The 24,868-nt window shown below is 53.6% G+C and overlaps 1 long non-coding RNA gene across 1 annotated transcript; it reads left to right on the top strand.

The window, feature by feature from the left end:
* Positions 1–7,299: 7,299 nt before the first annotated feature.
* Positions 7,300–23,993, top strand: LOC116581196. The gene is made up of 3 exons (XR_004281946.1): positions 7,300–7,581; positions 23,217–23,324; positions 23,725–23,993. It is a non-coding gene; the product is annotated as an uncharacterized LOC116581196 (long non-coding RNA).
* The last annotated feature ends 875 nt before the right edge of the window (positions 23,994–24,868 follow it).

Below are 24,868 nucleotides of genomic sequence, written 5' to 3'. Positions count from 1 at the left end.
CGTGTGAAACCTTTCGGGAATAAGGCACCAAGGACTCGAGGGGCATGAGGGAAACTGGAGAGTCCACGCCAGGCTAAAAGCCACCACATTTCTGAAAAACCCAGGCAAATAAGACCCAGGGGCCTTCCTCTGGCCTCTGTAAGGCTTGCGGAAATTCGTGTACACAAGGCTGTTCACAGCAGCATTGCTGGGAAGAGCTGAATGTCCGTCCAGGAAAACCGAAAAGCAAACTGTGGAATGCTCACAGAAGAGAAAGAAGTTCAGCCGCTCAAAGAAATACACGGTAACTCCATCCAATGACATGGAGAAAGCTCGCAAAATGTGGAGCAAAAAGAAAAAAAAAAAAAAAAAAAAAAAGGCAGGCAGAGAAAGATGATGCCATTTATACAGCGTAAACATTGTGCAAACAAAGCCCTGTTTGTTTCTGGCCTCATAGGTGGTAAAAACATTTTAAAGACCTGAGTGTGACAGTGTCTACACTCAGGACAGCGTTGTCTCTGGGGATGCCAGAGACTGGCCACAGGGCAGTATTCACTGAATTTGCATTTGATTGGATTTGATTCCTGTATTACTTACGCTGGGTGGTAGCACAGAGGTGTTTGTTAATTTATTCTCTGTTGTTTGCTGTTGGCTCATTGGCTCGAAATGCCTCACAATTAATGGCAAAAACAAACAAAACAAAAGAAAAGTGTGGTTCTCGTGGGGTCTAACCTACATCACGCCGCCCGGCACGTTACACAGCGAGGAAAATGCTATGTCCGTTGTACAGATGGCATCACTGCGAGAAAGAGAGAGGAGGTCCGCTCCCCAGGTTCCGGAGGACGGACTGGCCTTGGGATCCGGGCTGGAGGCCTGTGTGCAGAGATAGAAATGGCCCACCCCTGGGCTTTTCCCAGAACCAGCCCTCCCAGGCTCGGATTTATGCGGACATTGCAACAATGTGGCATTCCAAGGCCACGGCAGTCTGGTATCAGAAGAGAGCTGAACAGCCTTTTCAGTGTCCCCCGTGGCCTTCTAGAAGCTACCAGAGCAGGCTTCAGTGGGGAGAGGCTCCAATAATCCAACTCAATGGCTCTCAGAATTCTCCCACTGTCTCCGTGCCCAGCCCATCCGGTAGGAAGCTGCCTTTGGCCTTGGCCTCTCCAGACTCTGTCCACCTTCTTCCCTGCCCACCCCGCCACCCCTCCCCGCTACCCTTCCCCTGCAAGCTGGGATGACTCTCTTCAGACCAACTCGCCACTTGTCACCTACATAACCTATTCTTTCTCCTACTACCTGTCCCTTCCTAATGCATCTCCATGATGTCTAGGTTCCTTTCAACTAGTCCCATCACCCATACCCTGACGGGCATATGAAGCCCTTGCCCACAAGGCTAACCCAGAGTCTTTGGGGACCAGGTATGGATGTTCAAAAGATTCTACTCTCTTTCCTTCCCCAGTGACAGCCACTCCCACTGACCTGAACCAGCAACTCTCCACTCTTCCCACATCCCCTGTCCAGGATAGGTAAGGTAGCCAGCCATCTGGTTTTCCTGGGACTGTCCCAGTTTTATCACTGAAAATCCAATGACCCAGAAAACCCCTCGGTCCTGTGTAAACCAGGATGATGGGTCATTCTACCTATCCTTCCGTCCAAAAGAAGCCAGTCATCTCAGGAACTCTCTTAAGAGACTTGGGGACAGGCCACCGCTATTAGGAATGGCCACCAGCCTCTGACCAGCATGAGGTCCTAAACTCCAAGGACATCTTGCCGTCAGTGTCACATAGGGATTGCGGCATCCCCAAGATGCAGGTGGAGATCCGGGCCCCGAATAGAACCATGTGGTCCCAGGCAGCAGTGAAAGTTGCACATTGCATTCTCCAGGGGTAGACACGGGGAAATTTCTATTCTAGGCCATGAAGGTTGGGGCTCGCCACACTGACCTCAGCTCTGCATTGCAAGAAGAAAGAATTTTAAGTCAAGGGGTCAAAACTCAAATACCTATATGACCAGGCAGACGACCTAAGCAAATCCAGCCAGGCAGGAAGTATGCCCTTAGCACTTGGGATACTTTTTTCTACAAGGAACAAGAGCTGCCCCATCTCAAACTGCCTTTAAAAAAGAAAGATATTTATAAGGTATTTACCAGGATGTCTAGAGGTATGGTGGGTCTCTCAACTGAATGTTTGAGCAACTCCATCAGGCCACTAGAGACACGGCTTCCTTCTGCCTCTCTTCTCTGCCATCAGCATGTCAGCTTCGCCCTCAAGTCTGGCCCAAAATGGCTGCTGCGGTTCCAGGCATCACATCCAAATTCATCATCTCTCATTGGTTGGGATTGTATCAGAAGATTATTCTTCAACCAATGACTGGTGGTTTCCTCTGAGCTGGGGAGGGGTGAGGAAGAACAATGAGAAGAGAATTTCCATGACGGAGTTGCAGAAGGATCTGGGACAGCCACCTGTAAACAGAGACACTGGTGGTCCATAAGCCTCCTCGTCTTCCTGGTCTCTGAGCCAGGCACCACATTTCACAGCCTCTTGGGGTATTTGTTGGACCTCATGACTGGTGCTCACCAATGTGGGACACTTCCTAACTGATGCTTTTAAAACCTGATTTGCTTTCCCTATAGCCCCTGCCCAGTTCATGGAGAAAGAATGAAGCCCTAGAAGATATCAGAGCACCTATCATGATCTTGGGGCTGTGGGATCGGGCCCCCCATTGGGCTCCATGCTCAGTATGGAGCCGGCTTGGGACTCTTTCTCTATCTTGCTCTGCCCCTCTACCACCGCCCCACCCCTACCCTGCACTTTCTCTTTTTCTCTCTCTTTCTCTCTCTCTCTCGAATAAATAAAATCTTTAAAAAATATATTTTAAAACATTTTTGAAAAAGATGCCGAGCCCCAAAATAAAAGGCACCTGGGTTTCTAATTAACCTGTGGATCTCCCTGCTCCCGTCTTCCCGGGCTGTGATCCAAACAAGAAATAAAATTGTACCGTGGTGAGCTACTGGAAGTGTGGGACTGTTTGTTATAGCAGCTAGCCTTCCCTGACTGATGTTCTACCACGGGCTGCTCCTTTCTAACCAACTGTGGCCCCATGGCAATGCGAGCCCACTGCTGCCAAATCTCTTGATCAACTGATTTTTTTTTTTAAGAGAAGCCAGAAATCTGGATTTTTTAAAATACGAAATTTCCTGATTGAAAAATGTTGGCAACCAAATCAAATTTACTATTATTATTTTAAATGGTCTGCGGGCCAAAAGAAACACGTCTGCGGGCTCCACTTGGCCTGTGGGCTGCCAGTGGCAACCTCTGGTCAAAACACTTCAAAGTCAAGAGTATTGATTTTTAAGTTGGTACTGGTCTGAGCGGTGGCCCTAGGCCCAGGGTCATGTGGGTTCCAGAGAGGAGGTCTGTGCGGAAGGAGATGCCATCCGAGTCCTCCGTGGTCTACCTGGGCTGTGTGTGGAACATTCTTCCAGGTTCCTGACACAGCTTGGCCCCCCCTGCTGGAATTCCAAGACATTGACTTTGCATTTCAGGACACGCTAGACCAGGCTGACCTACCCACCCAGTCCGTGGTACAGCTCCCCGCTAGTGTCCAGAGGCACGACCAGTTCCCCACTCCCATTTAATAGGGATGGACGGTCGCTATGACTTACGGAGTGGCTTAGGTTGCACTCCACGCAAATCATGTGATTTCACTCTCTTAAACATCCCCATTGTTACCAGTGAGGACAGCCAAGAACTTGTCCAAGGTCACAGCCTAACTGATCTCTGGCATCTCTTTCCATTGCAAAGCCTTTCTTAACTGGCCTTTGTAACCGGTCTGTGTCACTTTGTCTCTAGCAGGCGAGGGTTGGGTCCCCAGCAGACCGAGAAGCAAAGAGCCCTTGGTCTCACCAAAGAGCAGTTTGTCTTTCTGTCTACCTGGGGCCTGGGGTTGTCAGCCTCCTGAGAGCCCCCACATCTTCACAGACGGGATGCTGCTGTAGTCCCAGTGCTCACCCCCACCCAGGTTCTCTTCTAGTACTTTTCCTTCTTTCTGCTATTCCTAACAAAACTTGATTTCGCTCTCCCATGCGCCGGACGGGGCAGGGTACCAGGAGTCCAGGCCTTTCCCGGAAGCTCCTTCTGCCCAGGACAGCCACACTTCTGGCCTGGGGCCGTGGCATCTTCTCCCGGCCAGAAACCTGGGTGCAGGTGGGACCCTTTCCTGGGAGAAGGCCAGAGTGGGTCCTTGGGGCTTCTGGCCGAAGAGTGGGGTGTTTCCCCGAGTCTGGCTTAACTGGATGTCAGGCCAGCCACCGGCATGGGTCGCAGGACACGGAGCCAGAATGGGCAACAGCAGCCCTTCAAGGGATTGGGGGACATCTTTTAGGGTGCTTTATTTATTTTTTTTTTAAAGATTTTATTTATTTGACAGAGATCACAAGTAGAGAGAGAGGAGGAAGCAGGCTCCCTGCTGAGCAGAGAGCCGATGCGGGACTCGATCCCAGGACTCTGGGATCATGACCTGAGCCAAGGGCAGAGGCTTTAACCCACTGAGCCACTCAGGCACCCCTACGGTGCCTTTTTTTTTTTTTTTTTAAGATTTTATGTATTTATTTTGACAGAGAGAAATCACAAGTAGATGGAGAGGCAGGCAGAGAGAGAGAGAGGGAAGCAGGCTCCCTGCTGAGCAGAGAGCCCAATGCGGGACTTGATCCCAGGACCCCGAGATCATGACCTGAGCCGAAGACAGCGGCTTAACCCACTGAGCCACCCAGGTGCCCCTTACGGTGCTTTTTTTAGAGTACAAAGTAAAGGCAGGGCCCTGGTTGGCTTGGGAGGGGCGTCTTGTCCACAGGTGCTCGCTGTGAAGAGTGACTCGGAGACACTTACATAAATGTCATATAATTAATTTCCACAGGAGGCTGTACTAATGAAAATTCTGAGACTATGTCCATGAGGCCAAATTTTTGCAGCATTTCTGAATATTTTTTCCCTTGTTAGGATGGTTTTGTTACGTATTTTCTGTTAATGGGACTTAAAACGGCAACTTTTAAACACAAAATAAATAAAAAGAAAATCTTTATAGGAAGCAATGTGGGAAAAAATGCCAAGTACCCCTCCCTACCAGGGTATTTGATTCATTTAAGCCCCACGAGAGTCCTGTAAGGCAGGTATTAAAATTCCCACTTTACAGATGAGGAAGTTGAGGCCCAGGCACCTTCAGCAGTGTCCAGGGTCTCCCTGCTGGTGAGAAGCAGTAGGGGGAGCCCAGCCTCTCAAGTGCCCTACCCCATAAGAGAGGCTGCAAAGACAATGCAGTCTTCATGGAGACCACATGCCAGAGGGACTAGCAGGGAGAACCCAGGTGGACACCCTGGCCCAGCTTTGGTCATTCATGGTGCCCTGACCCGACATCTTGAGGTCAGGGACCTGTCCTGTTTGTCCCTGTGGACCCAGTGTCAGCTCTGGGCCTGTCACACAGCAAGCTTGGATCCAAGAACAACTGACCTCAAAGTCTCAGTTGTTTCCTCTGGAAAACGGGCAGAGCTCAGCAAGCTAGTATACATCCGTGCTTGGCGCACAGTAGGTCTTTAGGAGCAAAGGGGGGACCGCTGATTATCAGTAATCAGCCCTTTGCTCTAAGTGGCAACTGACCTATTCCCCCTGTGCCACATTCCCCTCCAAGTTGCTATGGAAGAAACTATCTCCTGGCCCCCCCCCCCGGCCCCCCCCCGCCCCCCCCCCCCCCCCCCCGCTCCGTGAACCCAGAGCCCTCCCCCCCACAGCCGCCTTTGCCTCTCTCTGAGCCCTGCCCTCCAGGCTTCTGGAATTAGACCCCTGCTGGGGCGAAGGGGCATAAGACACAAAGCAGTGAGTCGAAGATCAGTGCAGTGTCTACAAACCAGGACTCCCCCTCTTCCTCTCCCCCCAAAAGTGGAGGCGGAGGAGTAGGGGTGCCTCCCCAGGGGGAAGAAGGAGAAGAGGGGTCTACCCGGCTCACACCTCCTGGCTGTGGTCCCTGGGATCCCCTTGATGGCATCAGGAGGCCCCACCGGGTTGGGCGATGTGTTTTCTGCGTGTGACACGTGTTGGCCAACAGAGGACAGCAAATACATTTTTTATGATCCTGGGAGGCTCAGTGCGGTCACGTTTGCTCGAAAAGAGGCTGGTCAGTAGAGGGGACAAGTCGTGTCTCAGTTATTTGGATCTTCTTGGGGCAAGAGAGGACACTTGTAGGATGATGGGGGGGGGGTCCCAGGGCAAGGGATGCAGGTAGGGCAGATTTCAGGAGGGGCTGAGCTGTAGGGGAGGGTCCCTCTCACCGTGGGAACCTTATGTAGCTTATGGAAGGGGTGTCCCGCCAGGTGACAGATCTTCACCAGGTGGAGAAGTTACCCTCAATGCCCTACCCCCCATTTCCAGCAGATCTCTCTGACGCGGCCGCTTGGAAAGCAGCACCAAAGTGACACTGGAGCGGGACAGGGGCAGGTGGGAGGAGGGGGAGAAGCACAACTTTATGTTTTGGCCCGAAAGCGGGTTGGTATTTGGGGAGTTCTTGGGAACAGAGCATGTCCGTCCTGTTTCCAAAACTGGGGGTTCCAAGGGACGCCGGTTATCACAGAGCAGGTTAGGATTAGGGTGGTGACCAGGCGTGGGGGCCCGTCTGGGTGCTGCCCCAACTTCCACTGTTTGTTCATGGGACGATGAAAATGGGAGGATCGGCTAAAAGCGCCTGCTGGCACTGTCACCGCCTGTTCCCAAAAGAGCCTAGCCGATCTGGGGGCGAGTCTGAATCTTAAGTAGATGTGTCCCCATTCAGGCACCCTGCACCCCAGCCGAGGGATCCCTGGAGCGCATGTGGAGGACTCCTGCCCGCCCCCAGAAGGGAGGCCCAGCCCAGGCTCCCTCCTCCGGCCCACGGGGTGTTGGAAATGGGGAATCTCTCCCTCCCTCGTCCGTTCCCCCCCACCACCCCAGTTTGGAGAACCCCAGGTTCTGCCCCCACAGGTCGAGGCTGACGTCGCCGCCGCATTTCTAGGAATGCCCCTATCCGCTGACTATATTTGGCGAGGGTTTCTAGGAAGGCACCCCCCCCGCCCCCGCCCCAGCCCCCACCCGGACAGGCGGGCGCGCGCCGCTTCCAGGCTCTCGCCCTCTCTCCGGGGCAGGGGAGGAGCCGCCCCGCCTGGGCCGCCGCCGCCTCCCCAGCGCCGCCAACCCCCGGCCGGCCCAGCCCCCGCCCCGGGCCGGCCGTAGGGCGTTGGGGGGGGGAGCGGGGGAGGGGGGAGCGGGGGGGGGCGGGGGCGCGGCTTTGTGGCGGCAGCGGACCGTGGAGGCCGGGTGCAGCCCCGTCGGCTCCGTGCTCTCCGCAGAAAAGGATTTTCTACGCCCCCCGCCCATCACTTGGATCCTGTCTGGGGAGGGAGGGGTGGGATCTTTCTCTGGAAGTCACCCCCCACCCGCGGTGAAGGATTTGAGGCTGGGCTCCAATCGAGGCGGAGGCTGCAGGGCCCGCGGGCGCCCCCCACCCCGCGCACGCCTCCCGGGAGCCCAGGAAGGCGCAGCCCCGGGGGGCCCCCCTGCGCCCCCGGAGGAGGCAGCGGCGGTGAGTGTCCCCCCTCTTGCCTGCATGGCACCCTCCCCCCCGCGCCGGGGCGGGGGCCGCGGCAGGTGGGTGCCCAGGCCCCCGAGCCCAGGGGGTGCGGGGCGGCCGCCTGTGGGGGGGGCGGGTGGGGACGCGAGCGGGGAGGTGGTGGCGGGGGCAGCGCCCGGCTCTCCGGGGACCCGGCGCTAGACGCTTGTCTGGGCTGCGATCCGCCGCCGCTGCCGCCCCCCGAGGCGGCGGGGCTGGGCTACCTCCCCGGCCCCCTCCCCGGCTCCCGAGAGGGGCGTGTTAGGCGAGGAGGTGGGATCGGGGCGAGGCACCCCCCCACCTCCAATGCTGGGGCTTGGAAATTAATGGGCGGTTGGAAAGGCAGCCACCCCGCCCCCACCCCGGAAAGCCCGTGCGGGAAACTGACTCGCTGCGTGACCCCGATATCAATGCCGCGCCGAGAGCAGGCCGCCCGCTCGCCGGTCCGCGCCCGCCGCGCCCCGCCACTCCACGTGCGCCCCGCGGGCCTCGCTGGCTCGGCCCGGGCCCCGGGGACCGCCGGCAAAGCAGGGGAGGACAGTCCCCAGAGAGTTAATCGCCTCCCCGAAGTAAAGTTGGCTGCCCCCACCCTCCCTCCCCCCGAGGAGCAGGCGGCCATAGCACGTTGGCTTAGCTTTTGATGGGCAGGAGCCCGGGGTGGTGGGGGGGGGGACGACACATGCAACTAGGTTCCGGGGTGCAGACTGGGGTGCCAGGGCCCGAGACCACACCGTGTTGCTCTGACAAGAGTTAGGGTAGAAAACGGTGGTGGGGGGGAGACATTTTGGTTTGGGGATGGGGGGAGTGGCTTTTCTGCTTTTCCCCTGCTTCCAGTCCCCACCGTGGGGAGCGTTGGAATGTGCCGCTCAGATCCTCTGAGGACACATCCATATTTATAATTTATTTTTAGGAGAAGTTGTGAAAAAGAGAGGGGGTTTAAAATGGGGAGAAAAGGGGGGGTTGGCCCTTTCGGAACCCAGAGGCTAATTGAGCTATTAAGGTGGAAATAATTTCCCCCAATCCGGGCAAGCAGCAAATTTGACTTTAATGAGGGACAATTAAGGGCATAAATAACTAAACTTTAGCTGGCTGTGGGGGGTGGGGATTGGATGCGGCACCGAGGGCACTCCTTTTGCGCTTCGCTGAGGGACATTTCGGCGCCCAGCCCTCACATCTTCCCAGGGAAAGCTTTTGGGCCCAACTTGTGGGGCTGGGGGCAGGAGAGGGGAAAGATACTGGCTTTGGGGGTGGGCAAAAGACCAGCCCCCATCTCTCCCACCACCATCCTGGCGTTTCAGTGAGATCAACTGTCATCTCTGTAGGCAAATCCAAGATTTCCTTTAATTATCCAGGATTCTCCAAAATCCTGCGTCCACGGGGCCGCCTGCCCCAGGGCCGTGAGCTGTGGAAGGGAACACACTTCTTTCGAAAGGTTTTGGAGGCTGTGGTCCCAGAATCGGGGTTTTGAGGGCGAGATGAGTTTATGTTTTATCCAACTGGCCCACAAAGTCCCGCTTTTGGGGTCATTCTAAACATCGAGGGACTCAGGCCCAGCAGCCGCTGGAGAGAGAGCCGAGAGCTAACACCTCGAAGTTGCCTGTCTAAAAGCTGATTGGAGAAGGTGGGGGGGAGGTTTGCTACTTTTGGTAAAAGTGAAAGGCTGTTGGGGGGGGGGGTGGATATTCTTGTGTGTGTGTGTATGTGTGTGTGTGCACGCGCAATGTGTGGTCGCACACACCACTCAGTTTGTTGAACCTGCTAAGTTTTTAAGAGCCTCTCGCCTTGGGAGGCCAGAAAGAGAGAAGGGAATCGTACAATTTTTTTCTTCCTTCAGTGGTTTAATGAGATGTCGTATAGGACAGGATTTGAACGGAATGAGTGCTGTCCCCGCTTGACACCCTCCAAATCAAACACCGTTGGAGCTCTGAATGGTAATGATGTTAGATGTGTCTTCAGGAGCACCCCTCTGCTGACTTCCAACACAGACTATTTCTTTGGTGCCTTGCTCTGAGCCGTTTTTATAGGAAACTCAGGATCGTGTGTTCACGGGAGCTCTCTTAAGACAAGGGTGATAGGGGCACAAATGCTCAGCCCAGAGTATTCACCTTATTAAGTTGTCTTAATTTACACACACACACACACACACACACACACACACACACACACAGCCTTGCCCTCCGGTTGTGACCTGTACAGACACCCACATACCTTAAGTTGATTTTACTTGCAAACCTGGATTTCAGTCGCATGTCCACAGCACCGAACAGGAAAGTGAGCTGTACCCGGAGAACTCTGGAACACGGGGTTCTTGATGGGAGATTCTGTGTTTGTGACAGACAGGAGACATGTACACATAGATGATATTTGCACTCCGGGGCCTTGGCAAAAACAGTTCTTTACTTGCCGAATTCTTTCTCTTTGTTAGGGGACACGATGAAACAGCACAATTTTCCGAGAGTCCACCGTCCCAGCGTGGCTCATTGATGGGAAATTGTCACGTTGTGACACAAATTGTGTTTGTGCTTTGCTGAATCGTTGCCCCCCACCCCCCACCCCCCGCCACCCCAGAGAGCTGTCAGATCCTATTTGCTTTGCTAAATAAGGATATCTCGCCAAATTAGCCTGTAATGATACTTGTACAAATCCGGGGTTTTGCGTGAATTAAGGAGGCCTGAACGGGGAACGTTGCGCCAAGACACTGAGCTCTCATCCAGGCGGTGAAGCCGTATGTTAACGTGCCTGGATGGCAAAGTGGGGAAAATCAGACGGAGTTTCGTGCCGGGTGTGAAGCGAGTCTGCTTTCCTGCGAGCGTTTGCAGTGGCACACGTAGCCGCCCCTGCCACGGCGCGTGTAACTCTGAATACATTTAGCGCAACTTTTCCCCCCTTCGGAGTCTGGAAACAGGCAGGGTGGCATGGGGGAGAGGCTTGCAAATCAGGACTCTGCAGAGAGAAGTCTTCGGTGGTCTGGTACTTCGGCAGAGAATCACAGCTCCTTTGCTTATTCCTCCCTCTCCCTGCCTGCAGGGATAAGAAAACACACGTACACACACGCGCACGCAGACACACACAGAAATTAACAAGGAACTGCTGAATGTGCTGAACGCATTTTGGCTTTTCTCCTTTGGCCTCTCTGTGTGAAATTTCATGAAGGGGTTGCTCTCTCCAGCCGGACCCCCCACCTCCTAGAGGTGTGGATTCCGAAAGAAAAAAAAAAAAGAAAGAAACTTTGGATTTAGTTCTTAGTAATATACACGATCTGGCGAATCTCATCGAGACACAAATGTTTCGAAGGGGGATCATACGATCTAGAGGGGTTAGTGCAAGGGGAGAAATACTTAAGAATAAAACATGCGTTTATGACTCAAACCCATGAAAGGTGGGAAAGTCCCTACAAGGGAACACGCCCGTTTCTTGCTCCCTAGCACCACCCCCAACACACACACACACACACACACACACACACACACACACGCCACCTTATATTAAGAACAGAAAGCTGATTCTTGCCAGGTAAAGGTATGGCTTTCTTGTAGCAGATCAGCTCACCCTCTTTTCATTGGGATCGTGGAGTAAATACAGCTCGTTTGTTGGGGGCGGTTAAGGATAAAAATTAGCCAGATCATGGTTAAGGGAAACTCGGTCCTTAGAGTCACTTGCCAGAAAAGAAAAAAAGAAAAAAAGTGCACACACCAACAAAATGAAACATGGTTCTGGAACTTTCTCTTTGCCCAGCATCCCAAACTCAGGAACATGTACAGTTTTTTTTTTCCCCTGTGCTGTTTATGTACAGAATGAGGGAAACAAAACCACCACACGACCGTGAGGTAAACCACCATCGACTGTATAGGCTGAGCAGCCACGCAGGAGCAAAAGGATGGATGACAGAGCTGGGAAGGAGTGAGCTTTGGGGTGCTGCCGCCTGCGTGAGCCCCCAGCCCTTGTCTGGTCTCCTGCCTGGCATCTGAGGTGGTAGGAGGCATGTCAGTATTTACAGTCAGAGTCCTCAAGTTGCGGATTGTATATCATCTTTCTTCTATCAAGCATGTGCATTTAAGGAGCCACAGGGTAAACTTGTTTCTCGGGTGTCCCCTGACGGGCCGCACCGCTCCATGAAAGGGAGACACACGCACGTAGGAAGTGAAATTGCTGTTGGTGTCACAGGAGAGCCATGTTAAAAATGCTCCTGGAAGATGGGGACGATGGAGCCTTTTGTCCAGGATTTGCTTGGCCTCCGCAGGACAGGGAGGTGTTGGCCGCCTTGCGCCTGAACTTAGCTGTGCAGCGTGGTGTGAAAGCTCTCAGAGGCGTGCAGAAAACTAAGCTCTCTTGTTGGAATCGTGCGTGAGATCAGTGCCCGGGCCTGTTGGCATCTCTGCCCGAGGCAGCCTGGACTGCGGCCAGCCCAGGCCCGAACGTTGCCTTAAAGGTGCGAACCAGAGCCTAAAAGAGCCCCCGGACAGGTGCACCGGGTGGGGGGGTGTCTCTCCTCCAGCCGGCAGCATTTGTTGGCCAGAAGAGGGGTGTTTGGCTCCTGAGGGTGGCCTCCCCAGAGACTGCAGGGCATAAACTGTCCCGTTTACCACGTGCTCTCTGGCAAGGGCAGAACCCCACTTCCCTAAGGAGAGCCTCCCAGATGCTGAGAGGGAAACAGATAAGGCTGTCCTAGGGGCTTGGGGCAAATCCTCCTGTGCGAGAGCAGATGGGAGTCTAGAAGGTTCAGGGGCAGAGCTGTGCTTTGGCAGGCCAGCTGGAAGTCCTCTAGGGGATCCTTGCATTTGGGGTGGGCCCAAGGGGCATGGCACGGGGCCAGCAGCATGTCCGCTACTGTGCGAGCCACCCGTGCAAGCTGCTGCCTTCCCCAGCCCTCTTCCGTCGGGCAGCGAGGAAGACCCAGGCTGGCAGGGCAAGGGTCGCAGCCCACAAGTGGGGAGAAAGCGTCAAGAGGCCCGTCACAGGGCCGGCTGGGCAGATGAGGGGACCCCGAGCCGGCCTGGCGGGGAGGGGGTGAGGGAGCAGCCGAGAGAGAACCGGGTGGGCATCCTGGAGTGGAACTTGCAGGAAACAAGCCAGCTCAGGCGTGTTGCACCCAAGTCAGCCAGTCCCACGGGACACCCACTTGGCCTTGTGGGTTCCTGATGGTATCTTACAATGGCATTCGAAGGTCCAGACCAGGCACTCGCAGGCCATGCCATATTTAGCCTCTGTTTCACCCAGAGAGTATTTTAGGTGCTGCTTGAAAGAAGAGATCCGGGCTGGGCCACCAGCTGTCACATGGCGAGTGTGGAGTCGCGCCCCCTTGCCGGCCTGGCCCGGACGGCTGGGTGCTCACCGGCACAGATGCCCCGTGTCCCTGCCAGAGCTCAGGGGCCGCGCAACAGGTGCCCAGAAGCCCGCGAGCACTCGGGGAGCGGGTTCTGGGCCGGGAAGGCTTTGAGTCCCAGGAAGGCTTTGCATCCTATTCTCGTTCAGTGGCGATAAGTGAGGTGGCCTCCATTCCCAGGGCTCACAGAGGCTGTTTTCAGCCCCTCTCTCCTCTCGATGGCCCAGTGTGATAGGCCAGCTTGCTGAGCAAGCAGCCTCCTGCTCGGGTGTCAGCAACCAGGGAAAGGTTAACCCTTTCGGGGCCCGGGGGTGCCAGCCGGCATAGGGGAGCGGCACCCACAGAGAGCTTGCTGGCCGCCGGCCCCAGGGAAGCCAGTGCGCTGGGCTGCTTAGTCCTCGACGTCTAGTAGTCAGACCTGAGAGATGGTGTCCTGGACCTCAGCAGGGCTTCCCCCCTGTCTGTACCTGCTTCTGCCCCATCAGCCACGTATGGCCATGGAAACCACTGCTCCCCTGTCCGGGTCTTTCCCCCTGGGTTTCCACATTGACTTTCTTTTCCGCGCTCCACATGAGGAGGTACTGACCCATGTGTGGTTCCCTTAGATCGGGAAGGAGAGTTCTGGAGGAATCCACCAGGGTCTTGGGGAAATGTCACGGGCGAATCGTGGAAGTGGCCTGATGCTTCAGTGTCAGTCCGTGTCACGGACTGATGATTCTGCTTCTGACCGGCTCTGGGATCCCTGATCTCGGTGTTCCGGGCACAGAGGAGGCACATCTGTTTTCGAAGCCGCTGCACGGCGACCTGTTTAGCCGATTATCAGCCGTGGATCATCAGTCTTTCTGGGGAGCTGGGAAGGGCCGGCCATGTACCCTGAAAGCTCTGGCTTGTTGAACGTTTGCACTAACTTCGTACATTTTTTCCTTTTTAGTTTGGCTCTTGGTGCTCCGAGAGCCACCACTTCCTGCCCAGCTGGTTTGTTACCGCAGGGAAAATGAGGGACTTTTGGGGGCAGATGTGTTTCCGTTCCACTATCATAATGCCCCTAAAAATCCTTATTGCTCTTGCAGTATTCCTCGGGGTCCCTGGGCCAGCTGGGAAGACGGCATCTTGGAGGTCCTCCAGCGACTAAAAGAAGAGAAAGACATTCCCCCCCAAAGCTCTCCCTGCACACACAATGTCCCCTACACTCACCCAGGGCGCATGACTGGTTCCTGCTCCAGCCACGGCCACGAGAAAGAAAAAGACACCATCACAGACACTGGTTGCTAATCGTGCTTTTTTGCCCTCCAGGGGCAGAGTGTTGGAGGTCAGGCCCGGGAACCGGCCGCTGTGGGGACTGTGCGCCGCCTCTGGGTAGGGGGAGGAGGGTGGAAATGGGGGGAAAGGTGGAAAAGGAGCAAGTGTTACCAGTTTGACCAGGCGGGTGAGGCAACTCTCACGGTTCAGCCTGGTCCTTCCAGCCGGGCCTCTGGGATCTTCACCTTGGCAAGGGGCCCTGGCCAGCCCTGGCGTTCTCCCCATCCCAATCCCTGAGCCAGGCTGTGTTCCCGTTTTCTGCCTCAGTTTCCCTATCTGCCACGGGAGGGGCCACCCTCCAGGCTGTGGCCTCGAAACGTTGGCGGTTGTCACCCACTGCTGGAGTGAGCTTGGGCGGTATGAGCCCCGAAGGTGCTTTGAAAATGGGGACGTTAGAGCATTCACCGGGGAAGGTGTTAGTCCTGGTGTTTCCTAACGCGTGCCTTACAGGCTGAGGTGGCTGGAGGAGGGGAGAGCGCAGCCCCGCAGCGTGCATGTGTTTCTGGAATCAGCCTGCTTGCGCGTGGGACGCCCGCTGTGTTACCCCAGGCCAATGGCTCAACCTCTCTGAGCGGCTGTATCGTTCTGTGTGAAACCCACAGGTTAGAATAGCCGCCTCCCAGGTCCAATGCGCAGACCTACCCAGCGACCGGAAGGGGCAGCCGGTTCCACGTGCCATTTCCTCTCCTCGGTATTTATTTCCCTGTACGGCTAATTTCTGTTTGCAGCAAGCACTTGTGTTCAGTTGAGCGTAGCGGATAGAAGGACCCCTTTTCTGTAGCAGCTTACGTAAGTGAAAGAGAGTACGTTGCTTGGAAGAAAAATACTAAGCAAAGTATAGTAGAGGTGGCCTAAAGATGGGGCAGAAGTCGAGATGGTCAAGTTTCCTAGGCCCCCTTAATTAGGCATTCGTGTGTGTCTCAGTGATTCTTTGGCACCCACATAGTTGGATTGCCAGTTCAAATCTGTGGCGGGCTCCGCCCATGGCAGCCTGGGCGTCACAGGTCCTCCCTTCTCAAAGCTGCCCCCTCCCCCGCCGCACACCCACGCCAATGACATCTCCACCCCTACATCACGTCCCACCCTACCCCCGACCCGCCGTAACTCAGATCCGTCTCTCGCCATAGGATCGTCAAGACCCAGAGCCCTTCCTCCTCCCCACGACACCTCTCTGGGCCTTGGTTTCTCAGTGGGATGGGAAGAAGAATAAATCCTGTGTCCCAGATCGAGAAAGTCACAGGGCTCCATCTGGCAGCTACTGCGGTTCACAAATGGCACCCGTGGCCCTGGGACAGGGCAGGGGCCACAGCAGTGCCCTCAGCCCAGAGGGACACTCCTTCGACAGGCCACCCCGCGCCAGGCCCGGGCACCAGCTCTCTGCCCACCCTCCTGGGAGGGTGGCTTTACAGGGAAACAGCAAGGGCTCGGTCGCAGCCAGCAGGGGCGGACTCTGGTTTCACTTTCTGCTGTGTCATGGGGTGGGGGGTGGCATCGGGGCCCAGCTGGCCAGCTGGGGCAGGCACCAAGAGCCTGGCGGACAGCTGCTGGCCCAGCTGCCCGAGCACAACCCATGCCCCCGCCCCGTGCCGGCCAGGATGGGGGCTGGGTCTTCAGGCACCCCTTCCATGCCTCTCTCCCACTTGGTGGGGAGAACCCCAGGTGGAAAAGCCAGAAGGGAATGAGACGGTTTCTTTAGCTACGGGATCTTCTGGAACAAATTCTTAAGCCACACAGTCCTGAAATTCTGAGAATTAACAACTATCGATTCCGGATCAGAATGCCCCGGCTAGACGCTTCCTGCCACCCTTCATGAGCTCGGGGCTGTGGAGGGCCTGCTGTGTGCAGAGCACCAGGCCAGGGGCTCAGAGCCCAGCTGGGAGCAAGACAGCCCCTGTCCTCATGGGGATCCCCCCTTGAGTCAGGAGACAGACGAAAGAGAAGGCAAAGAAAGAACCCCACATTAGGGAGGAAATTTCACACCCTCGGCTTGGTGTTAGGGTCTCGGGGAAGGGGCATGCATCCCTGCCTGTGTGTGCGCTCACGGGTGTCTCAGTCACTTGCTGACTCCTGGGACACACAGGTGGGTTAAGAACACACAGACCAGGAGCCAGATGTCCTGGATTGAATCTGGACATTTTTGAATCCAGATTCTTCCATTGACTGGTATGTGACCTCAGGCAAGCTCCCTCTCCTCTCTGGGCTCTGCTGCCCTGTCCAGAGGTGCTAGAATAATAGAACCCACATGGCAGGGCTGCGGTGAGGAGGTCATAAACGCACGTCCCTGAAGAGCTAAGGACACTGCCTCCCATTGATCATGCGCTGCCCAAGGCATAACCGTTTTCTAAGAGTAACAAACAGGGACTGTTCTCATAGGCACTTGACGTACCTCGTGTACCTTTACAGCCGTAAGCAGCCCTTAAATGGGCCTTAACGGGTCCTTGTTCAGACGAGAAAACCGAGGTGCAGGGAGGCTCCCAGCTGACAGGGTCTGACCCCACGTTGTGAGCCTGGTCCTGGCTTGAGTGACCTGATGTCGTCACCTGAACATTTTCAGTAATTTTGGCACAGCGGACCCAGGTTTTCATTTTGCGAACTAGGGAGCCAGCCCCGCCCAGATCTGATTTATGCCCCCAAAGCAGTCCCTCTGAGCGCCTACCATCCACAGAACCTACAGCCGGGTGCAGAGTGATTTTCCATCAGTGCAGGGTTCGGTATGGGATGGAAATCCTGGGGACAACAGGAAGATCATTTCCAGGGCTGAATCGCCCAGAGACGACTTGGTTTGCTTTTTGCCCCTCTGAGAAGTCAAGGGGGCAACAGCCAAGGGCAGCCACTGTCATTCGTTCACGGGTATATTCCTAGGACCCAGCGCATATTAGCTGTTCAGTTAACGTCTGTGAAGCGAAGCAAATGAATGAGGAGGCTGCTGTAGTTGCTGATCCAAACAGATTTAAAGGACGCCTCCCAGAAAAGCAGATCGTCAGGGGTACAGTGAGCCCTGGCTGCCACAGCAGGCTTCTGGGTAGCCCCTGAAGGGGGTGGGGATGTGCATCTCATTCCCCCCACCCTCCCCCTCCGGCCCGGACCCCACCTGCTAACACTCTGCAGGAGGGTGCTGTTGAACGGCTTCTGCTGGGGAGCTCAGAGACAGCATGGATATTTAGAGACATGTGGGCCCAGATTCCCTAGCACCTGTTATTGGAGAAGATGCAGACAGAGTTCAGTTTAAAAAAAAAAAAAATACTCAGGTTTTAGTTCTGGACAGGTGCAAATTCCAGCTAGGGGTCAAGGGGGTAATGTCCTGGGCTACTAAATGAGAATCTTCCTCTGAGATTAGAGGCCTTTCATACTCTCACAGCTCCAAATTATAGATACTACTGAGAAACAGAGAAGCATCTCCAAAGCCTTTAAGATATCTCAGACCATAATAAACATTTGTGTGTTTTCACCAGCTGTTTTCACAGGCATGATCTCCACTGTGTCTGATAACCCTATAAAGTTCTTTTCTAAATAACAACCATTAGCATATACTGAGTGCTTTATATGTACTAGGCACTTAACACACATAAAGTCATTGCCCAGGCAACATATAAGGGAGACACTGTTAGCGCCTTCAGCTTGCTGATGAGGAAGCACCTATTTAGAGAAACTGACCTGTCCAAGGTCACACAGCTCCTGTGATAAGCTGGGGTTCAATCCTGGATCTTGGATCTCAGGGACCAGCAGACTTCCCTCTAAAGGGCCAGATACTAAATATTCTCAGCTTTGCAGGCCATATGGTGTGTGTCACAGCTACTCTACTCTGCCATTATAACCAAAAAAAAAAAAAAAAAGACCCAGCACAGAAATGAACGGATGTGCCTGTGTATTCCAATAAAACTTCATTTACAAAAACAAGACATGGGCCCAATGGGGCCCACAGGCTGTAATTGGCCCAACCCTGAAAAACTTGCCTCTGGTTTGGCCCCTGGCAATGTTCTCTCCCATCCTCTCTCTCCTCCCTGTGAAGTGACTAAGCTATTTTAGGTGAGAGACCCCTAGCTCTGGAGACATTGAATTGGCCTCACTATTCTTGAGGAAATTATGAAGCTCTTGGAATTTATAACTATTAGGAATTATTAGTGACTGCCAGAGTAGGACACCATGGGGATCCGAAACTTGTAATTTTAATAGCTGTGACTGAGTAACTTTTAAAGAGGAAAGGGTTATAGTTTTTAGAAAGATACCTCGGGGGCGCCTGGGTGGCTCAGTGGGTTAAGCCGCTGCCTTTGGCTCAGGTCATGATCTCGGGGTCCTGGGATCGAGTCCCGCATCGGGCTCTCTGCTCAGCAGGGAGCCTGCTTCCCTCTCTCTCTCTCTCTCTCTGCCTGCCTCTCCGTCTACTTTTGATTTCTCTCTGTCAAATAAATAAATAAAATCTTAAAAAAAAAAAAAAAAAAGAAAGATACCTCAGTGGTACGCCTTGGCTGTGGAAGGAATGTCTCCTCAGAGAAGGCAGTTCTCTGAAGTCTGTGAGAATGGAAATAGAATGAAAAACCTCTTAAGGCCTAAGAAGATAACTGAAAGGCAGGATAGCGTGTGTGTGTATGTGCAGAGAGAGGGTACGGGAGAGGGGGCATTTCCCAAAAGGCTGTGTAATTTGCACAATGAAAATATGGGGCCCTTTGTTCAAAAAAGTATTCAGAAGTTGAAGATGGCAACGGCAGAGCATTAAACCAAACGCAGGTCTGTGCAACCGTACGTGTCACCTGCCCACGAGGCCCTCAGAAGGGTGCCCGAGCAGAACTAATTCATTAGACACAGGAATGTAAGCCTTGGTGCCTAGGAGAGACGTAAGCACTCCTGACCCCCAATTCCTGAAAGATTTCCGAGAGAAGTTGGGTCTCCCCTGTGGGAGACCCTGGCAAGGGACAGAGTTCAAGCCCATTCCATTTGAATCTCCAAAGAGAAGATGACCCCGGCTGACATGTGGGTTATAAGTTCTTAAAAAAAAAAAAAAAAAAAATTGGCTATTTGCCTTAAGCCTTCCTCCCCAAGAGCCTGGGGTGGTTTTCCTTGGCCGCACCATTTTGTCCCGGACTCTGAGTGTCCTCTGATCTCATGGCAGATGACGGGGCTGTGGTCTTCAGAACAGAGGCCCACTGGTCAGCAAACCATCCAGCGGCAGGACCGCCAGGACACGTTTGTAAGGCAGGCGGTCAATGAGGCAGACACTGGCAGCCCATCGTAGCACCCAGTCCCTCTCGGCTCAGAATTCCATTAGCCTTCTCAAGGACAGCCTCCACCAACTGAAGGAACCTTATTTTCTGTGCTGATCGAGTCTCCTCTCAAGAATGTCTACTTTCTTACTCAAGACACCAGAAATTCAGAGCCCCCCGAGGGTGGGTGATGCCCAGCGATGGACTTCTATAAAGAGAGCCTTGTCGTGGAGGGGTATATACAACACCACCGGGGAAGGGGTCCGCGGAGGATAGAGGGCCTCCTTGAGGAAAGACCAGAGGAGGACCTGGTACCTCCTCCTGTTCTCTGCGGCAAGTTCAGCGCGTGAAGGGATGTGCGTTCGCTGCTCATTTGCCTCCCAACGCCACAGAAGGGGCATGAATGGAGCCAAGGCAGCGCAGCCCTCCACAAGACAGGCGCAGTTCTCACCCTTAGCAGAAGCAGCCAATCGTCAGCCAAAGAGAAGGAGAAAAAAAAAATTTTTTTTTTTTTTTTTTTTTAATTTGCACACAGCAACCTAATGACAGGAGCCAGAAGAGAACTACAACAGGTCTGAGGAAAACCTGCGGGCAGCAGCTTGGGGTTTGGGAGACGGTACAGCGGGATCTTAAAGCGTCAGACTCGAGATCGAGATCATTCTCTGCCAAGTAAATGTAGAAGCACAGCCAGAAGATGACTCTGGAGGTGTTAGATGGCTCTGGGTTGGTTGGTTTTTTTTTTTTTTTTTTTAAAGATTTTATTTATTTATTTGACAGATATCACAAGTAGGCAGAGGCAAGCAGAGAGAGAGAGGAGGAAGAGGACTCCCTGCTGAGCAGAGAGCCCGATGCGGGACTCGATCCCAGGACCCTGAGATCATGACCTGAGCCGAAGGCAGCGGCTTAACCCACTGAGCCACCCAGGCGCCCTGCGTTGTTTCTTTTTGTTTGTTATTTGTGGGGTTTTCTTGCAAGCACCTGCTCTCCCTCCCCCCCCCCACCCCCACTTCTGCTAAAACACCTGGCACTGGTGGGAATACAGCCAAAGATGGCCGCCCGCCACACCCATCCTTCCACCACGTGGTCCAAACATGGACACGTGACAAACAGGACCCAGCCCGGCAGCCCACTTCCGGGCCGGACCACAGTAATTGGTCCGAGTGTGGTCATGTGACCCAAGCACGGCCAATCGGGGCTTGTCCCTCCTGGAGTGGGTGGGAAGTTTGCTTTAGCTCGGCTCTCTAGCATCTGGTGGGTTTGGTAACCCGTGGCCCCAGAGACCGAGGTCCACAAGCCGAGAGGGAGACAGGAGAGATGGGATTGGGGTGGGGAGGATGGAGAGAGGCTGGCGCCAAGTTCTGACCCCGTAGCCTTACAGGTGCCGGATGCAGGAGCCGCTCAGCCCTCCCTGCCCATCCCAGCTAGCGGAGTGATGGCTCCGCCATAGCCCCTCAGTCAGATGGACCCTGGTTTCTGTGCGGCCCAGCAGACCCCAGTTTAGGACGGGGGGACCGTGTCCTCTTCGTGGGCTATGTGACACTAAAAGGGGTAGGTTCTCCTCAGAACTCCTGGTCCCCAGGTGGGCCTGCTGCCCTTGAGAATGGAAGAATCCCCAGGCCCCGGTCCGTGTGCTACCCCGTCCACCATTCATTTCCCCCCGAGTCGGAGCTGGAACTTGGACTCAGGCCCTTTTCCTGCTCGCCTCGGTCTCCCCAGCCTCACCCCCGGCATACCCCCACCTCTCCTCTCCACCAGGGACCGTGCCTGTGGCTTATCCTGGCCAAAGCTCTCATCCCTACCACCTTAACATTTGTGTTTTCACAAATGGAAACCTGTTCATGCCTGTTTTCCCCGCCGTGAGTGAGGATCTTGGGCATGGAGACCCTGGACATCTTTGCGCCCCCCAGCTGCTGGCGCAGAGTAGGCGGACAACAAGCATGGAAAGAAGGGACATGAGGAAGGAAGAGGAGGGGAAAAGACGAGTGCATTCCTGCTGATTCCTGGTCCCACCAGTGGGTCCCTGGCGGGGTCACGTTCTGTGCTGGCATCCCCTGCTCAGAGTAATCCCTCCGAGTGGACACACAGCCCCTGCCCGCATCTCCTCCAGTGACCCCTCCCTCTTCTCTCTGGGGCCTTCTTGGCTCCTGTCTTCCATGTTTTCTTTCTTCAGCCCCTGCCACCACCACGGGTCCTTCTCTGTGTTCCGTTTATCTTAGTTACGATCTCTCCTCTCCTGCTGGCATGTCAGCATCAGCTGGTCAGGCATCTCTGTTTGGTTCCATGCTGTCCCCTCGGGACCTGGACCGGTGCTTGCCCCCCACTAGATGCTCAGGAAATATCCATCTGTGGGGTGCATGAATGCATTCTCTGTGTTCCCCCAAACACACAGGACCAGCAGACTTGTCTCTTAAAGTACCTATGTGCTTTGCACATTTTATAGGGGTTACAAACGTCAGGTGATGCGTTAGTTTCCTAGGGCTGCCCTAACAAATGGACACAAACCAAGAGGCTTAAAATGGCAGAAAGGATTTCACTGTCCTGGAGGCTTGAAGTCCATAACCCCGCAAGGCTACACTCCTACCAGGTGCTTCAGGGGGAGAGCTGTACCTTGCGTCTTCTTGCTTTCGGTGGCTCTTCCGGTGGCTCCTCCGGTGGCTCCTGTGGTCCTTGACTTGTGCCCACATCGCTCCAATTTCTGCCTGGCTCTTCATACACTTCTGTGTCTGACTCTGCGTCTCTCTTCCAAGGATGCGTGGAGTGACCATCTGGATAATCCAGGATAAACTCATCTCAAGATCCTTTACTTAAGCCCATCTTCTGCCACATAAGTTCAAATTCACAGGTTCCAGGGACTGGAAAGTGGGCATCTCTAAGTGTCTCTCTGGGACCATCGTGTAACCCACGCCAGGTTATTTGAATAAACCAGAAAAACTGGGGTGCCTGGGTGGCTCAGTAGGTTAAGCATCGGACTTCGGCTCAGATTGGGATCTCAGGGTCCTGGGATCGAGCCCTGCATTGAGCTCCCTGCTCAGCGGGGAGTCTGCTTCTCCCTCTGCCTCCCCTTCCCTCCTGGCTTGTGCTTTCTCTCTCTCTCTCTCTCTCTCTCTCTCAAATAAAATCTTTAAAAAAATGAAAAAGAGTCTAAGAGTCTCTCTCTCCCTCTGCCCCTCCCTCCCTCTCTCAGGGAAAAAAAAAAAAAGGAAAAAGAAACAGAAAAGCAAGGATTCCCATAACCCCTCCATTGGCCTGACAGATACGTAAGGAAAAGAGGATTATTTTACATTGCTCCAGAGTATGGAAATCGTTTTTAAAAACACGATTTCAGGTTTTTGAGTTGCCCCAAGTTTTAAAAATAAAACCATGCTGGTGGTAAGAAAAATAGTTCAGAAGAGAATAGTGTGGGAAATGCAGGAACACCCCTTCGCGATGTATCGCGAATTCCGCTTTCTGAACGGTAACCGCTGCATGCAGTTTGTACAATCTCCATACATTTTCGAAGCATGTTCAAGTGTGTTCACTTTTTTTGCTCGTGACATTAAGCAAGCCGGGGGCGTTCCAATATATCCTGAAGACGTGACAGCCCTCAGACCCACCTCGTTCTTTCTAATGACTTCTGGCATTGCACCATACTTAACCTGTCCCCTACCGGCCAGCATTTCAGTTAACACCAGGATTTTGCCATTATAACATACACTCTCTTTGGCATGTGTCCAAGTATACTCATAGGGTACATTCCTAGAAGCAGAATATCTCTGTCTAGAGGATACATGCCTTTTTAATTTCTGCAGCTCCTGCCCAGTGCCCATCAAGAATTCGTGGGTAGGGGAACCCGTTTCCATGCCCTTGCCCACCCCAGGAAGGACGCAGTGTGTCAGGGGGAGAAAAGTCCAAATGAGGTAAACAGACTTGCCAGACCTGGGTGGGGGTGGGGGTGGGGGTGGACATGGCTCCCCTCTGAGGTGATAAGCTGTTCAGAGTCCTCCTCAGCTTGGGTTTTATAAACAAAGGCCGAGTTTGGGGAGGTGAGCCAGAACCGTGCAGCGAGAAGCGTTGTGCAAGTCAGTATTTATTTCTTTAGTGCAGTTAGAACTTAAATATGGTCAAAACATATTCTTCTTTTAATTTACACAAACAAATATGTTCCCCGGCTGACACCTCCAGTGCCAAGTTTCTAGGGGAAATGAAATTCTACTGTGAGATTATAAACCACTAGGGAGAAGAGAATAGAAAAGCTGCCTTGAGTTTGCTTTTTGCGTCCAGAAGCAGGCTGCTGAGAGGTGTCTCTTTCTGTGTTAGTTTCAGATCAACCTGCCAGTAATTTTAGCGAGTGAGCCATGGAGCCCATAAAGGCCAGAAGATGGAAAACACTTCAGGGTTGATAAAAGGAGTTCTGCGCGGCTCAGAATCGTCCCTCCTCTAAGCCCACTGAGATCTATCCGGAGAGGGTCTGATGGATGGAGGAAAAAGAAATGAGACGTGGAGTCTCCCTTCAAGGGCTGTGCTCATATAAAACCGAACAACTTGAAATTGTTCCAAGAGGGGATTAAAGCAACATGTTATTTTGAGTGATTGCTTAATTTATTGAGCTGCGGCTAGATCTGTAACAAAATACAACCCCTGCAACTGGTAACCTCCTGATGCAACTGAACTTCTGCAGTTAAGGACTATTTTCCAAGAGTTTCTCTGGAATGGCTTAGAATCTTCAGCCTCTGTGGTGGGGTGCTTCTGAACACTCAACTCCTGGGCAAGTTTTGGTGGTGGTGGTGGTAGTGTGTGTGTGTGTGTGTGTGTGTGTGTGTGTGTGTGTGTGTGTGGTGTTTTTTTGTTTTTTGGTCCAAGAGCGAGAGAGCGAGAGGCTGATGTGAATAAGGAAAGGAAGCAGTGTTTATTGACTGCCTTGTGTTCACCATGTGCTTAATAGACATTATCTCTAATCCTGACAACAGCCCAAAGAAGTAACTCTGATTAGTCCCTATTTTACAGATACGAAGCTTGTAGCTATTAAGTCATTTTCCAGAGTGACGCTGTCCAAGACTGGAGCTACTAGTCTTATGTGGCTATTTTTGCGCGAATTAGCTAAGGGTTAAAAAAAATCTGAACATTCACTTCCTGGGTTGCACCAGCAACTAGTTCAACGGGCTAGTGACTACCACATTGCACAGCAATGACACAGCAAGAGACAGAGACTACACAGCACAGAGAGACTGTTTCAATTACGGCAGAAAGTTTGAGGGATCGCTCTGTCAGTGATCTGAAAGGCAGCACAGCAAGAGACCGAGACTGTTTCGATTATGGCAGAAAGCTCTGTCAATGATCTGAGAGGCGGAAGCTGGGAGTGCCAGGATTCAAACCCAAGCTGCTTCGAAGGCAGCACCATTCTGTATCATCCCTGGCTTCCTTCTAATCTCCTTTGGCCAAGAAGCAGGGACTAGAGCAGTGA

This window comes from Mustela erminea, chromosome 20, assembly GCF_009829155.1.
Source record: "Mustela erminea isolate mMusErm1 chromosome 20, mMusErm1.Pri, whole genome shotgun sequence".
Lineage (NCBI taxonomy): Eukaryota > Metazoa > Chordata > Mammalia > Carnivora > Mustelidae > Mustela > Mustela erminea.
This window is presented reverse-complemented; position numbering and strand designations above follow the sequence as displayed.